This window comes from Fukomys damarensis, unplaced genomic scaffold (genome assembly GCF_012274545.1).
Source record: "Fukomys damarensis isolate Sample0158 unplaced genomic scaffold, DMR_v1.0_HiC HiC_scaffold_19, whole genome shotgun sequence".
NCBI classification, from domain to species: Eukaryota; Metazoa; Chordata; class Mammalia; order Rodentia; family Bathyergidae; genus Fukomys; species Fukomys damarensis.
Genome location: NW_022900931.1, coordinates 66,388,746 through 66,402,107, shown reverse-complemented (window position 1 = coordinate 66,402,107; position 13,362 = coordinate 66,388,746).

Sequence of the window (13,362 nt, the reverse complement as noted above, 5' to 3'; positions counted from 1 at the left end):
TACCTGGTGTTACGTCTTGTGTTTAGATGTCTCTCAAAGCCTTATGCAGTCATAGGTGAGGCTTTTTCAGAGGTGGCTGGATCTGGAGTGTAACACTGGAGTTGACTCATGGTGCAATGCTAGGTGTGAGGGCATTAGGATTAAGGGTGTGAGTGTTAGCTGCCCTAAGTAGTCTAGATAAAAAAGGTAGAGAGACGCTGTTAGTCCCGTCTTATTTTTTGCTGTCTCTGCCCACCATAAACTGTCATGTGCCGCAGTGGCTTGGAGGCAGCCAACCATGGACTCAAACCTCTACCAACAACTAAATAAACCTTCCCCCCTTTACCTCTGGGTGTTGGGTATCTTGTCTCAGCAACTAGAGAAAAGTAAGACACCTGGTTCTGGGGCAAAATTTCAGTCACAATCACCAAGATCTAGAAGGGCTGGTGCTCTGATGTACTACCCGATTACACAGAAGAGTGTCCCGCTGGTAACAATGAAACCAAGGGCAGGATTGTTGGTAGTCATTCATGTTGGGGTTCATGAAGAGTATTGTTGCAGTCTTTCTGTAAAAACAGGATGTCCTCCAACAGTCTAGCCCAGCATGTCACATCTTACGATACAAAACCAGGGCAGGCTGGTAGCCAAGATCTCTTGTTAGATTTGCAGAATCAAAAGACTGAAGCACAGATCACACTCCCTTGTCTGAAGAACTCATGAAACCCATGGAATATTATCTTGCTATTTACTTTTATTTTTTTGGTACCTGGGATCGAAATTGGGTCCTTGCACTTGCAAGGCAGGTGGCGGCACCATGAGTTAAATCCCCCACCCCATTAACTTGCTATTTTTTGCGGGGGGTACTGGGGATTGAACTCGGGTCCTTGCGCTTGCAAGGCAGGCCACCAAACCGCTGAGCTAAATCCCCGGCTAACTTGCTATTTTTTAAACAATGTATTTAATATTGCTATTTTGCATCTTGCTAATGCTTTCTTCAATGTGCTTATAGCTGCTGAGTCCCAGGAACAGTTTATCTGGAAAGACCAACAATGGATCATTCAAGTACTCACTCAAAGCTGTCTGCGCAGTCTCAACACTTGCCATAGAATGGTGGCTTAATTTGTTAGCCTACCCTCCCATTGTGAAAATAGTGATATCTGCATTTTGTCGATGACTTACTCAGCTCTCAGTGTCATGAATTTAGAAAAGTAGCTGGAGGGTATCAAGTACACCTGAAGGGGCAGGGATGGGAGACCAGTTCCCATAATGTGCAAGGGTCTGCCATAGCTGTAAAGGTTTGGGGGTGTTATGGTTGGGTTAAACAAAAAAGCATGACATCGGAGGTCACATATCTTGCAGCAGCCTTAATGTAAAGCAACCACAATTGTTTCTAGAAACCAGAGTACTGACATATTTTTTTATCCTACCTTGCTTCCTGACCATGTATATATAAGTTGATGACAGGTAACATGTAGGATTGGGACAAAAAGACAAGATTTTGAGCACACTAAGATTCTTGTGGGGCAGGCTAAAAAGCCCTGTATCCCAATGTCCACTTTTTCTGGAGATTTCCAGGAGCCCCAAGGGTTATGGCGGAAATGGCCTGAACAGCCATTTCCAATGGGGTTCTGGCACCAGTCATGGAAAGGAGTGGAGGCCCAATATACAGGAGCAACAGCGATTAGCTGTATATAAAGCTTGGCAGCAAGTGGAACTCATCAGTGGATCAGCAGCAGTGATAGAAAAAATATAATAAATAAAGGGCTGGAGAGAAGGCCTTTTGGTTAAGCCCCTTTCTGAGGTAGCACAAAATCAGAGTTTACAAAAGTAAGGGGCACCCATACTTGCAGCAGCAGGGAGACCTATCTGCTAGCCTTGTGACAAATGCCATAGTGAAATGCAGGCCATAGTGAAACCAGTATTCTCCCAAACTTCTGAGCCACCTCCAGCTGCTAGAGCAACAGCCGGGTTAAATAAGGTGCTAGGAGGGACATTGTCCATCTCTGAAGGTGTTTAGTATCTTGATGGCGTTAGGGCATAAAACAAGGACTGGCAGCAGCAGTAATACAGATACCAACTGATTAGGGACAGGAGAAGGGAAAAGTAGCCAGCGGACTGATTTAAAAACAGTATGGATGAGGGTGACTCGTGAGGAATGGCCACTATGTGACCACGTGGATGGTCAGGAAAAGGGAGCACTGCCACCTGCTTGGTAGGCCACTAGGATACCACAGGTGTGGAAGGTGGTCACAAAACTGACCATGGACATGCTTACCACTGCCAGTGAAAGCACCCATGCTGTCGCCGACGCCATGGGCTGTGCATATCTCCCAGATAAGGATGCGTGAAGCCACATACAAGCATATTCAGGATGTAGATCCTAAAATGCCTGTTATGTCTTTGTACATGGACCAGAATCTTCACGTGCTACTTGGAGCCATGTGCTTCGGACTGTTTCATGGTGTCCTTCAAGGAGTGAACACCCGCCGGGGCAGTCTGTAGTGCTCTTGTGGCACAATAGCCTCCTAGTGGGATGAGAATGGAGCACACGTAACTTTCCCAAGGACTCTTCTTGTCTTTGATCCTGACATTTGTTGTTTTGGAGTCATATCTGAACAGTCCTTAGTGAGGGGTGGGGGCTTCGGTACTACAGGTCCCTCTGCGTCATCTGTAAGTAATAATTAATAAACCATTTACTTGCCAAACTGGATGTGTCTGACCCTTTCTTTGGCCTGTTGCTGACACCTCGCATTCAGAGATGTTTCTTTTACGTCTCCCCTGCAGATTCACAGAATAAGGGTTAACCCAAGAGGATTAAAACAAATTCAGGCAAAGTCTTTTATTTAATATTGATAGTGCTATTCATAGATACAAAGTAGCATGTGGATTAAACAACGTAAGTGCCCAACACAGGAAGAATAGACAAATCAAATGTACACACATGTACGTGTCTATATGTAAAGTGATATTAATCAGCTATGAAAATGAATGGAGATCTGACGGGCCTTGAAAACATTGTACAGTACTAAGTGAAAAGAAGTAAAATGCAAAGGCCACATTTTGTATTTTATTTTATACGACACACTCGAGAACTGAACCCATCGACACTGAACACCATAGGGTGGGCGTGGGAGGAACTGGGACTGACTGCTGCATGAGCGTAGAGTTTTCTCTCAGAGTGATGAAGGTGTTTTGGAACTAGAAAGGGTGGTTGTATAGCGCTGTGAACGTACTGGACACTGGATTGTGCACTTGAAAATGCTTAATTTTATATCGTTAACTCTCTCATCAATAAAAATATATTTAACAGAATAATATTGCCTGAGCTCCGCTTATTGGATGAGAAGTCTCAATGTCATGAAGGTATTTGCCTCCATTAAATAAATCTTAAGTATTAACATTTAAACAAATAGCGGCTCAACGTACAAGAACTGAGGAAATACAATTTCTGTTAACTTCTTGAAAAAACTGATGAAGCATGAATTTTGCCTCTAAAATATAGACAATGGTGAAAGCATTGTAATAAGCATCCAAACTCATCTATCCATAGAAGTAAGGATTTAGTGTAGGAACTCTAGGTACAGAGCCTAATATAAGGGCTAAGGTGATGACAATGTAGAAATTACAAAACTGAATACATGCACAGAGTCATGGAGAGAGAAGGCAAAAGATAGGTAAGAACATTGATCTGATCATTTTAGTCTAGGGAGAAAGGTAAGCGCCTCATCGAAGCTTTCTTGTTAAAAAAATAGAGCAATTTCAGGAGGGATTAAAAATGGATCAAGAACTGGCAGCAAAACACAGCCCCGCTAGGACCTGGAATTGAGACACCTGGGAAACAACCACTCGCTGAAGAAAAAAGTAGATCTCTGGGAATCAGTGGGGAGCGGAAAGGAAAACTAGAGATGAATCCGTTTAGAAAGCTGCAGACCCTGCTGGGACCCTCTCAGCCCAGCGCTGACAATGCCCGTCTACCCGTCACCCCAGACCCAGGATTCACTGCCGTGACCTCAGGGAAGGCTCCACGTGGGGTTAATTGGCTTCCATCTGAATAACCCTCGTGCCTGCCCACTTGTCCTTGGAATAACATCACAGCTTCTTCTCAGGGGCGCCACAGTCCCATCGCGGAAGGTGCCACTGCTCTACACACGGCAGGGTAAATGCGGCTCTGGGTGGGGAGATGAACTCAGGGGGTCTCAAGTCCTACAATTGCTTTGCGACCAAATGACCCACGTTCAGCGATGTCCACCGCCTTGGGGCTCATTCTGATAGCAAAGATCAACTCTGGCTAGTGTTTCCTTATGGCTCAGACTCCAGTGAACTTTGAGATACCGTGAAAAGAAGAGAGAAGGAAGGTGAGGGTCTGGACAGGACACAGATTTGTTTTTTTCTTGACACCAGGACGACTTCTGCTAAGACTTGCAGTTCTGCACTGACAGAAGTGTGCAGGAAAAGTCATGGATAGTTTGCTTGTGGGGATGCACGCTGCTAGGCCGTGCCAGTCTGGGACCTGGGGTCGCTGCGCTCTCTCCGGTGCGTGACAGAAACAAAACAAAACAAAAGTTTAAAAAATGTCCTGGGAAAACTGGTGGGCCACTGGGGAGGCGGTAGCTCCCTGGCCGGTCGCCCCTGCGGGTGCCCGTGAAATAGGTGGCCAAGCTGCAGCGTCTTCTCTGTGCAGGAGGGGAAAGGGGCAAAGGAGCCTTACAGCCCATATCTATCCCGTGTGGACCCAGCTTGCCACAATCTCGCAACCCACCAGTGTTTGAGAGCTTTCCAGAATGGCGGTTCCTGTTCTACTGGTGGAACCGCGGGCAGCCCCGTGGGCTGGGTAATCACGTTATAAAGTCCTATGACTGCGTCTGGTTTGATCTTATTTCAGACTGCTTCTGGCTTCAGGATGTGTGTCTCTCCCTTTCTTCGAATTACTTGTGTTTTTAGTTGATTTTCTCTGAGTAGTTCCAATGTGGCTCCTCCTCTACTCAGCCGTACTGAATTTCTTCCCTCCGTGGTTTTTAAAAATTCATGAAATTTATTTGCACATTTTAGGAGCACAGTATGATGAAATTCATCATTGAGAATTTGCACCTGTACATGGTCTATCTTGGTTCTTATTATTTTGCCCATTCCCCTGCCCTCCCTTCAACCCCTCCACCTCTCCCGATTTACAAATACTTCGTTTCCGTCTTTTTCTTTTTCTCATATTTATTCGTTTCCCCTCTTTCCCGTTCCTTTCCTTCTTTCTCCTACCCCCCCTTGCCCTTCCCCTATGGACCTTTTCTATAGCTAAATGGAAGCACGCTGAGTCCATAGTCTTAAGTGAAATAAACAGGACACACATATGTAAACACCAAATAGTTTCTCCAGTGTGAGGAAAGTATAAATAAGGATTAAAATATAGAATAGACCCTACTTTTTTTAATATTGATTTTTGGTCAACAGCTTTTTGAAGTTATTATTAGCTCACTGAGGTTAATCGACTTGGGTCTGCATGCTGCTGCCCATGTCGTCTGCTGGCAACAGCACAGACACAGCTTGAAGGGGATTTTTCCCCTCCGTCCCTCCCTCCCTCCCTCCTCTTCCTCTTCTTTCTCCTCCTCCTCCTTCTCCATTTCTCTCCTTTCTTGTTCCCGTTTCTGTCCATTTTTCTTTTCTTTTTCTCTTTTTCCCAGTTGTTCTTATTTTCATAGGAGGGTGAATACAGTTCACAATAGCTAAATCTTGTATATCACCTGGGTTGTCTTATATAAGAAACCCAAGTATAAATAATTTAAAGAGCAAAATAAAAAATAGATAATAAGAGACAGATCTTTTGCAAATATAAAGGGGATAAAGAAATGAAAGAAAAGGAAGTGGGAACAAAAGGGGAAGAAAAAGAATTGAAAAGTAAATGTACAAACTCATTATGATTATAATTATTACATCTTACAAACATGTTCTAATAAAAGTTTAAAAATAGAAAAGAATAATAGTGCATGACCTCTTACAATTGCAGAGTACTTTTTTCAAATTGTGAGCATGATTAAATTTCTTACAAAATGTTTAATGTATATCCTAATTATTAAAAATCAAAGCTTATATTAAACAAATATTTGAAATAACAAACTACTTTTGGTTTTTTTCTTTACAATAGAAAGTACGGTCAGTGAATTTGAAGTGTGTATGCTCCTTTATTAATAGATCTTTAAAATGATTTAAAAAACTCCATGAACAGGCAGATGTAGATTGGTCATTTAATGGAAGGATTCAGTATCACAAATTGTCAACATGCAGAAAACCCCTGCTGCAAAAGTAGGGACCAAGTGAATATAACTCTCAGGAACTTCTCGAAGAAATTGATGAAACATGAATTTTACTCATTAAAAGTATACAGATCAACAATGGCGAAAGCACTAACATAAAAGCAAATCTATTTATTCATACAAATAAATATTTTGTTGGTTATCAGGATTTTTATTAGAGAGCCTGAAATAAGTGCTAAAACAATGACAATGTAAAAATTATAAAACTAATTTGGAGAGAAATGGGAAAGAGAGAAGAAAGTAGTGTAAGAATATTGAGCTTGTCATTTTAGTCTAGGACAAAGGCAAATATTGTTTAACTTCACTTATTTAAAAGAATTCAAGTGGACTGGTAGTAAGGTTCTCACGTAGGGCTTGTGCTGAGCAATCAGGAGACGCTAGGTTCCACCATGAGCGTCCTTCCCCAAACAGTAGATAAGTGTATAAAAATTATAAAAAGAAACATTGAGAAAAATCCAATGCTGAGGGTAGAAGAAGCCGTATTGGGCCTGTGTGAATGCTACCATTTCTCAGAGCAGAGCTCCAGCAGTACTTCAGGTGCCTCCAGAGTGGCAAACGGGGTCACTTATACTCTCTGCTGCCAGGACAGTTCAGGAGGAAAAATATGGAAATGGCCTGAGGGTTGAGTGGTCAAGGATTCCCAGGGCTCCTGCGTCATGTGGTGTGACTCCATCTTGGGCCTCGCCACCATTTTGTGTTTGTGTCGGACAAAGCCACGTCCTGTTTGGCAGAAAACTTGATGCAGTTGAAGGATGTTCTGTAGCGAAACTTCCTCTTGCTCCCCACTAATTTGGCATAGTTCTACTTCTGTAAAATTCTGCTTGCTCTCCCCTTGAGACCTCTCTACCTGAAGCCGTGGTTTAAAAGGAGAAACCACTTCTTGGGGCTGAAAGTTCTTTCCGGGCACTAGCCCCCTCTTGGTCCCAGGCTTTAAATAAATGGACTCAAATCTGACTCAGAGTGTGGCGCATCTGTATAGTTCCATGTCACACAGTTAGCACAGTGGGACTAGCACTGTGTCTGAGCTGTCCCAGTATCCAGATCCCAGGAAGCTCCCAGGCAGGGGCTCCTCAAAGGTGCAACATCAGAGCTCAGGGTCTCACGTGAACATGGTAGAACTCACTGCTGTGACCTGAGGGGAGCAGGACACAGATGTGGGATTCTACTCTGCAGAACTTACACTCAGACCATCCTGGCCCTGCAATGACAATGCCCATCCATTCCTTTCATCTCACGAGACAGAGTTTATGGCACTGGGCTCTGGGAAATTTCCACTTGCCGTTTGGCTTATGTCTGAATAACACTCAAACCTGCTGACTTGTCCTGGGAGGAACGTTACAGTTTTTCACAAGTGCACGATGCTCCCTTTGGAGAAGAAATCAGTGCCCTGCCAGTGACAGCATAATTGCAGCTCTGGGAGGGGAGATGAACGTAGGAAAGCTCAAGGAGTATAACTGCATTGACTCCAGGTGGCTGGTGTTTGCTCGTGGCTTCTTTGCTTGCGCTGCTTTCCTTTCTGGAGTCAGAGACCCCTCCTGGTGAGCATTTCCTCATGGTTCAGAGTCCAGTCAGATTTAAGATCCAGGGACTGAGACCGGAACACCTAGAGGGCAGGAGAGAGTGTGGTAGGATGCAGGTTGTGAGTTTGTCCCCAGGACCACTTCACTTATGCCTTGGACATACGGGCTAAGTCAGTGGGTGAGTGTGGAGCGTGGGAGGCTGGGAAAGTCATGTGCTCTTAGCCTGAGAGGGGCACGTGTTTCCAAGGCTGGGCCAGCCGGGAAGGGAGGGCTGCTGTGCTCTCTCACTCACTCCGTCCTCTTGGGATGTGGTATGTCCCGTGGCCGGGGATACTGAGAATGGACTTGGGTAAATTGGCACATTCTGGTGTCTAGAGTTTAAGATGAATGATTAGACTGTTAAGATGCCCTGTTCTCTGGACACAGCTGTTCTCTGCACACACACACACACACACACACACACACACACACACACACATTGCTCTTGCTACTTCTATACCAATATTCAGAATATGCATGGAAATGGAAAAGTGGATGGATGTTGGCTGACATAGCATTGTAATCTTGTGTGTGTTTCCTCACCGCTGCAAGGCACAGTTTAAAAGTAGAACTGAGTAGGAGTCCAGGCTTTGGAGCCAAGAACAGGGTTCTTGTTGGAGTTTTTCCACTCCTTTCTAAACGCTGAGGGACTGAGAGTCTTGACAGTGTGTCTAAGCATCTCCACACCTGAGTCATAAATAGGAACACAAGGCCACCTTCCCTGTTAAATCAGGTGGCCTTGCCTGCACACAACTGGCCTTCAGTAAAGAGTGGTCATGAAGACCTCATCGGTCTGTTTCCAGACCGATGTTTTAGAGCAAGAGAGACCTGCAGCCAGCAGCAGCTGCCACCACATGTCACCCATCTCTGTGTGTGCTGATTTTCCTCTTCTGATTTGGAGGTTCTGCAGAATGGATCTTAATTACTCTCAGGGAGAAAGGTGGGGGTGTTATGCCCAAGTGGCGAAGTCCCCAAAGACCACCAAGGAGTCGGGTCCGATGCAATTGCAAGAGGTGTTTATTGCAAGCTCGAGCCTGGACTCTCAGGTGTCACCGTCACAGGGGCTTCAGGCTGAGAGTCCATTTTTGAAGTGGGTTTATATAGGATTAAGGAAACTTTTTGCTTATATAGTTTCTATTTTTAGCTCTCATTTATCATTGGATAATTAAGGGGTACTGGGAGGGCTTTCACATATCATTGGATATTCAAGGGGCACCGGGAGGGCACTTACTGGAGAATTACCTAATGCCTACCTTCGCAGAATCAATTCCTCTTTTTATTCGATCATCTAATTTTGCTGGCTAAGGTATATAACTATCTATGTCAGCTATAACCAATTCCTATATTAATTAAATCAAACAAAAAGAAGCTTATCTTAACATCTTAAAAAGAGGAATAGAAGCAGGGTGGAGATGCCGTAGGATAACTTGCCCTTAAAAGAGGAACAGAAACACAGAGAGACTGTCACATAGAGTGGAATTTTACAGAAAGGAACTTTTGCATTTACTCTATTTTGGGTAAGGGGCATGGAGCCCACCTTGACCTAAAAATTTGGTCCTCACAGGGGGGATTGGGCTAAACAGTTGTGGATCTAGACCATACCCACTTTTACCAGGAAACTTGAGTTAATCTGTTTCTGGTTGTCTGTCCATAATGAGACAACACACATGAAAGTTCAGATCAAACCAAGTGAGAGCCCTAGAGAGAGTTTTAAAAAAAAACAATCTTTCTTTTTCTGCTTACACTTTGCTTTATTAAGGCATAACCGATAAGTCATACAATGACCAAGTTTAAAGTGTACAAATTAACTGGGGATTTAGCTCAGTGGTTTCAGCACCTGCCTTGCAAGCATAATGACCCAAGTTTGATCCCTGATACAAAAAAAAGGGATTAAAGTGTACAAATAAAGAATTTTTGACATGCATATAAACCCTTGAGACGATTGTCAATATCAAAGTAGTAAATATATCTACTTTGCCTGTTAATTTTCTAGTGTGCTTTTGCAAGCTTTCCTTCAGGCAACTCTCAAGGTGCTTTTAGGGGCAGGGTAGAAAAAGATGTGTTTGTGCTTTTCAGAATTTTAAACAAATCTTTGCCTCACTTTCTATCCATGTAAAATATGACAAGAATATTGTTTGCCACTGACCATTCGGTATTAACACTTTGCAAACTGCAAAGTTATGGGTATCGATGAAGCTGATTATAAAGGCAGCATCACTTGTCCCTGCCGTGTTCTGTGCTCCAGACCCTTGACCTGTATCTAGTCTTCCTTCAGAAAGCTTTCTTTTACCTTCTTGGGACCTACTTTTCCATTTTCTGTGCAATGGGCTGGAAATGACTATGTGTCTCTTTAAGTAAATTATGTGTTGAAATGCCTAGTGTTACAGTGTTAGGAACTGGAGCCTTTGAGAGGTGAAGAGAGAGATCTGATGAACAGGGCGAACGGTCTTCTAATGGGTCCGCAGGGATCGGCCTTACCGTCTTTCCTCTATGTGAATACACAAGGCGAAGCCTGACAGTCTGAGATCCTGAGAGGGTCCTAGCCTGTACTCAACTATACGGGTATTCTAATCTCAGGCTTCCAGCGTACAGAACAGTGAAACATTAAGTTCTGTTGTTCACAGGCCCTGAAGTCTGGGGTTCTTAGTGTATGAAGTCTCTTCGTATTGGAACATCACACACGTTGTTGAAACACTTTATTCTTTTTTTGCCAGTCTCTCAGATACGTGGTGATTTGTTCCTTGGTATAGGGTAGTAGTATGCTAGAATAAAACAAGCAGAGTGGCAGGAGTATTTGTTTAGTAGCTTTTAAACATATTATTTTCTCTGTAAAGGTGGATTCAGCTCATATCAAGTGCTTTATAATAATTTCATTTTGCGTGTGTATGTGGTATGTATTTAATTAGATAAAACACCAGGCACAAAAATATAACAGGCAAGTATAAACCAAAGTTAGAGAATTGAAGGTGATCTATATCAACTGACTCAAAGTGTGCTAACAATGTAGGATTATTAGGCAAATATTCCAAAGCAGCTCATAAATATGGTGAAAGAATCAAAATGAAATGTTTGGTTGAAAATATAATATAGCAAACACATAATAACACTCCGGGGCCCAGCTGAGCTCTGAAGTTCTGCTCACTAGGTAGCTTACTCGATGCTAAACAAAAACGCCGTCTTCCGTACGGTCTGTGGCAGGCCTTTGCCGTGGGGACCCCCTCGCGTGCCCACTGCTCGGCTGGGGGAGCCACCCCCTCTGGTCTTCCCCTTCCCTGCTCATTTCCTCTGGCCTCATTTCTGGTGCTGCGCTGGCCTCCTGCTCTGTCTGACTCCTCCCGTCTAGACGACTTCAGCCTCCAGCTGCTTGGGCCAGCGTGGCCCGGAGCTCCCAGCAGGCAGAGCTGTCTTCTCAGCAGCAGATTCCTCTCCGTTAGCTGCCTGCTTCCCCCTCAGACCCTCTAGGATCTCGCCCATCCCATATCCTCCTGTCGTGAGTCAGGCGTTTAGGGGAGATTTCTGGTCAGATCTGGGCGGTGACTCCTCCGTCCCACAGCGATAGCGGGGCCCTGGCTTCTCGCTGTCACGGCCCTGGTTCCGCGGAGCCCCCGGGGCGACCTCGGCCGTGCAGTGGATCAAGCGCAGCAGCTCCCATTCCATTGTGTGGCTGGATGCTTTCTGAGTCCTCTGATTCATTTAAAGATATATCTTTGATCCAATTTGCATAACCTTTATTCTGCAGGAAAATCCATTTATTCACATTTTAGACTTCCCGATCCTGTCTCACAGATGCCATTCACTGTTTATTTTTTTTCACCGTTTTTTCTTTCAGATTGTTTCTTCTCAAAACCCAGTGATACTTTTTTGAAATTTTAATTTTTAAAAAATTTTAGATGATAACCTACCTAGGTCTAGGATCTTCATTTGATTCTCTATATAGTTAATGCTTCTCCTTATTTTTTTCTTTTGGTCACAGAACAAATCTGCTTTAAACTTATTGTCTGTTAATTCCAGCTTCCGGACACTTGTACTTCTAATTCCCATTGATTGTGGGCGTTTGTTTTTTGGTACCAGGGATCAAACTGGGGACCTTGTGCTTTCGATGCAGGTGGTGGAACTAAATCCCACTGAGCTAAATCCCCAGCCCTCAATGACTATGTTTTTACTTGAGTAGGACTTACATTTTGGCTGTTTGCATACATGGTTAGCGATTTTGGATGTTTTTCCCACCAAGTTGTAGAGATTGATTCCCTAGCTGGAACATAAAAGTATCAGCAGGCAGTTAATTTGGCTCAACTCAAAATGCATGTTTAGAAACCTCAGTTGAGTTACTTTTGGCTTTAAAAAATGGACTTAGTCGGTACCTGCCCCATGCATGCGTACGCAGGCATAACGCAGAGACCCGAACCGAAATTTGAGATGTCACTTAAATTCCAAGCAATCCTCCTGCTTCAGCCTCACAAGTTCTGGGATTACAGGCATGTGCAGCCACACCTGGCTTCTTGTTTTTCTTTTGACCCACAGGACTACAGAGATCTTCTCGGGCTGGAGTCGTTTTGCGTGGTGTTGACCACAGCCTGCCGTCAGAGTCAGTCATGTTTAGAAGTGGAAAGTCGCCGTTCTCCCAGGTGCCACCCTCCTCCCACCCTTTGCTTGCTTTTAGTCGGTCATCAGTGAACCCTAGCAAAAGCAACACGTAGCCAGTGTTTACATTTTCTAGTTGATGATTATGGTTTCCACGGGAGATAGCTCGCTGGATTTCCCAGCTTCTCTAGAAACAGAAAGTGTCCCCTTCCCTCTCGCTGTGTGGACAGTGTTTCAGCCGCCTCACTTTTTCTGTTTTGGGGTAGGGGTCCTGTGTACTTTATTGCCTCTTGATCTGGAGCCGCGGTTAGCTCTTCTCTTTGCTCCAGTCCTAGAGCCTGTGTTTTCTTCTAATATGTACATGGATGGGTCCATTTACAAATTTCTGTCTGTTCTCATCTTTCCCCCGTCCTGTCTCTGACTAGGTTTCGCAGCTAATTATAGAGACCCTGCTGCTCCATAGCTACTAACCAACTCCTTTTTATGCTTTGCTGGTATAACATTGCGGGTTCTTTCCCAGTTAAAACTGTTCCTGTCAACTTGTGTGCTGTGTTTATTTACTTGGTGTGTTGAATTTTTAAACCAATGGAGGAGAACCGATAATGCTGATGTTTATATATCTTGTAAAAGAATATAAAATGCCTTCCAGCAGCCAGGTGTGGTGGCGCACACCTATAATCCCAGCACTCGGGAGGCTGAGGCAGGAGGATCGCTGAGAGTTTGAGACCAGACTGGGCTACATAGTGAGTTCCAGGTCAGTCTCAACTATATAGTGAGACCCTGTCTAAAAAAAAAAAAAAAAAAAAAAAAAAGCCTTCCATTTTTTGCAGTCTGTATATTCTTATGTCTAATCCTTAAAACTATAAACTTGGCCATTTGTGAATGAGATTTTTTGTTCCTTTATCTCTCCTGAATACATGCGTTCGCACATATGTATTTTA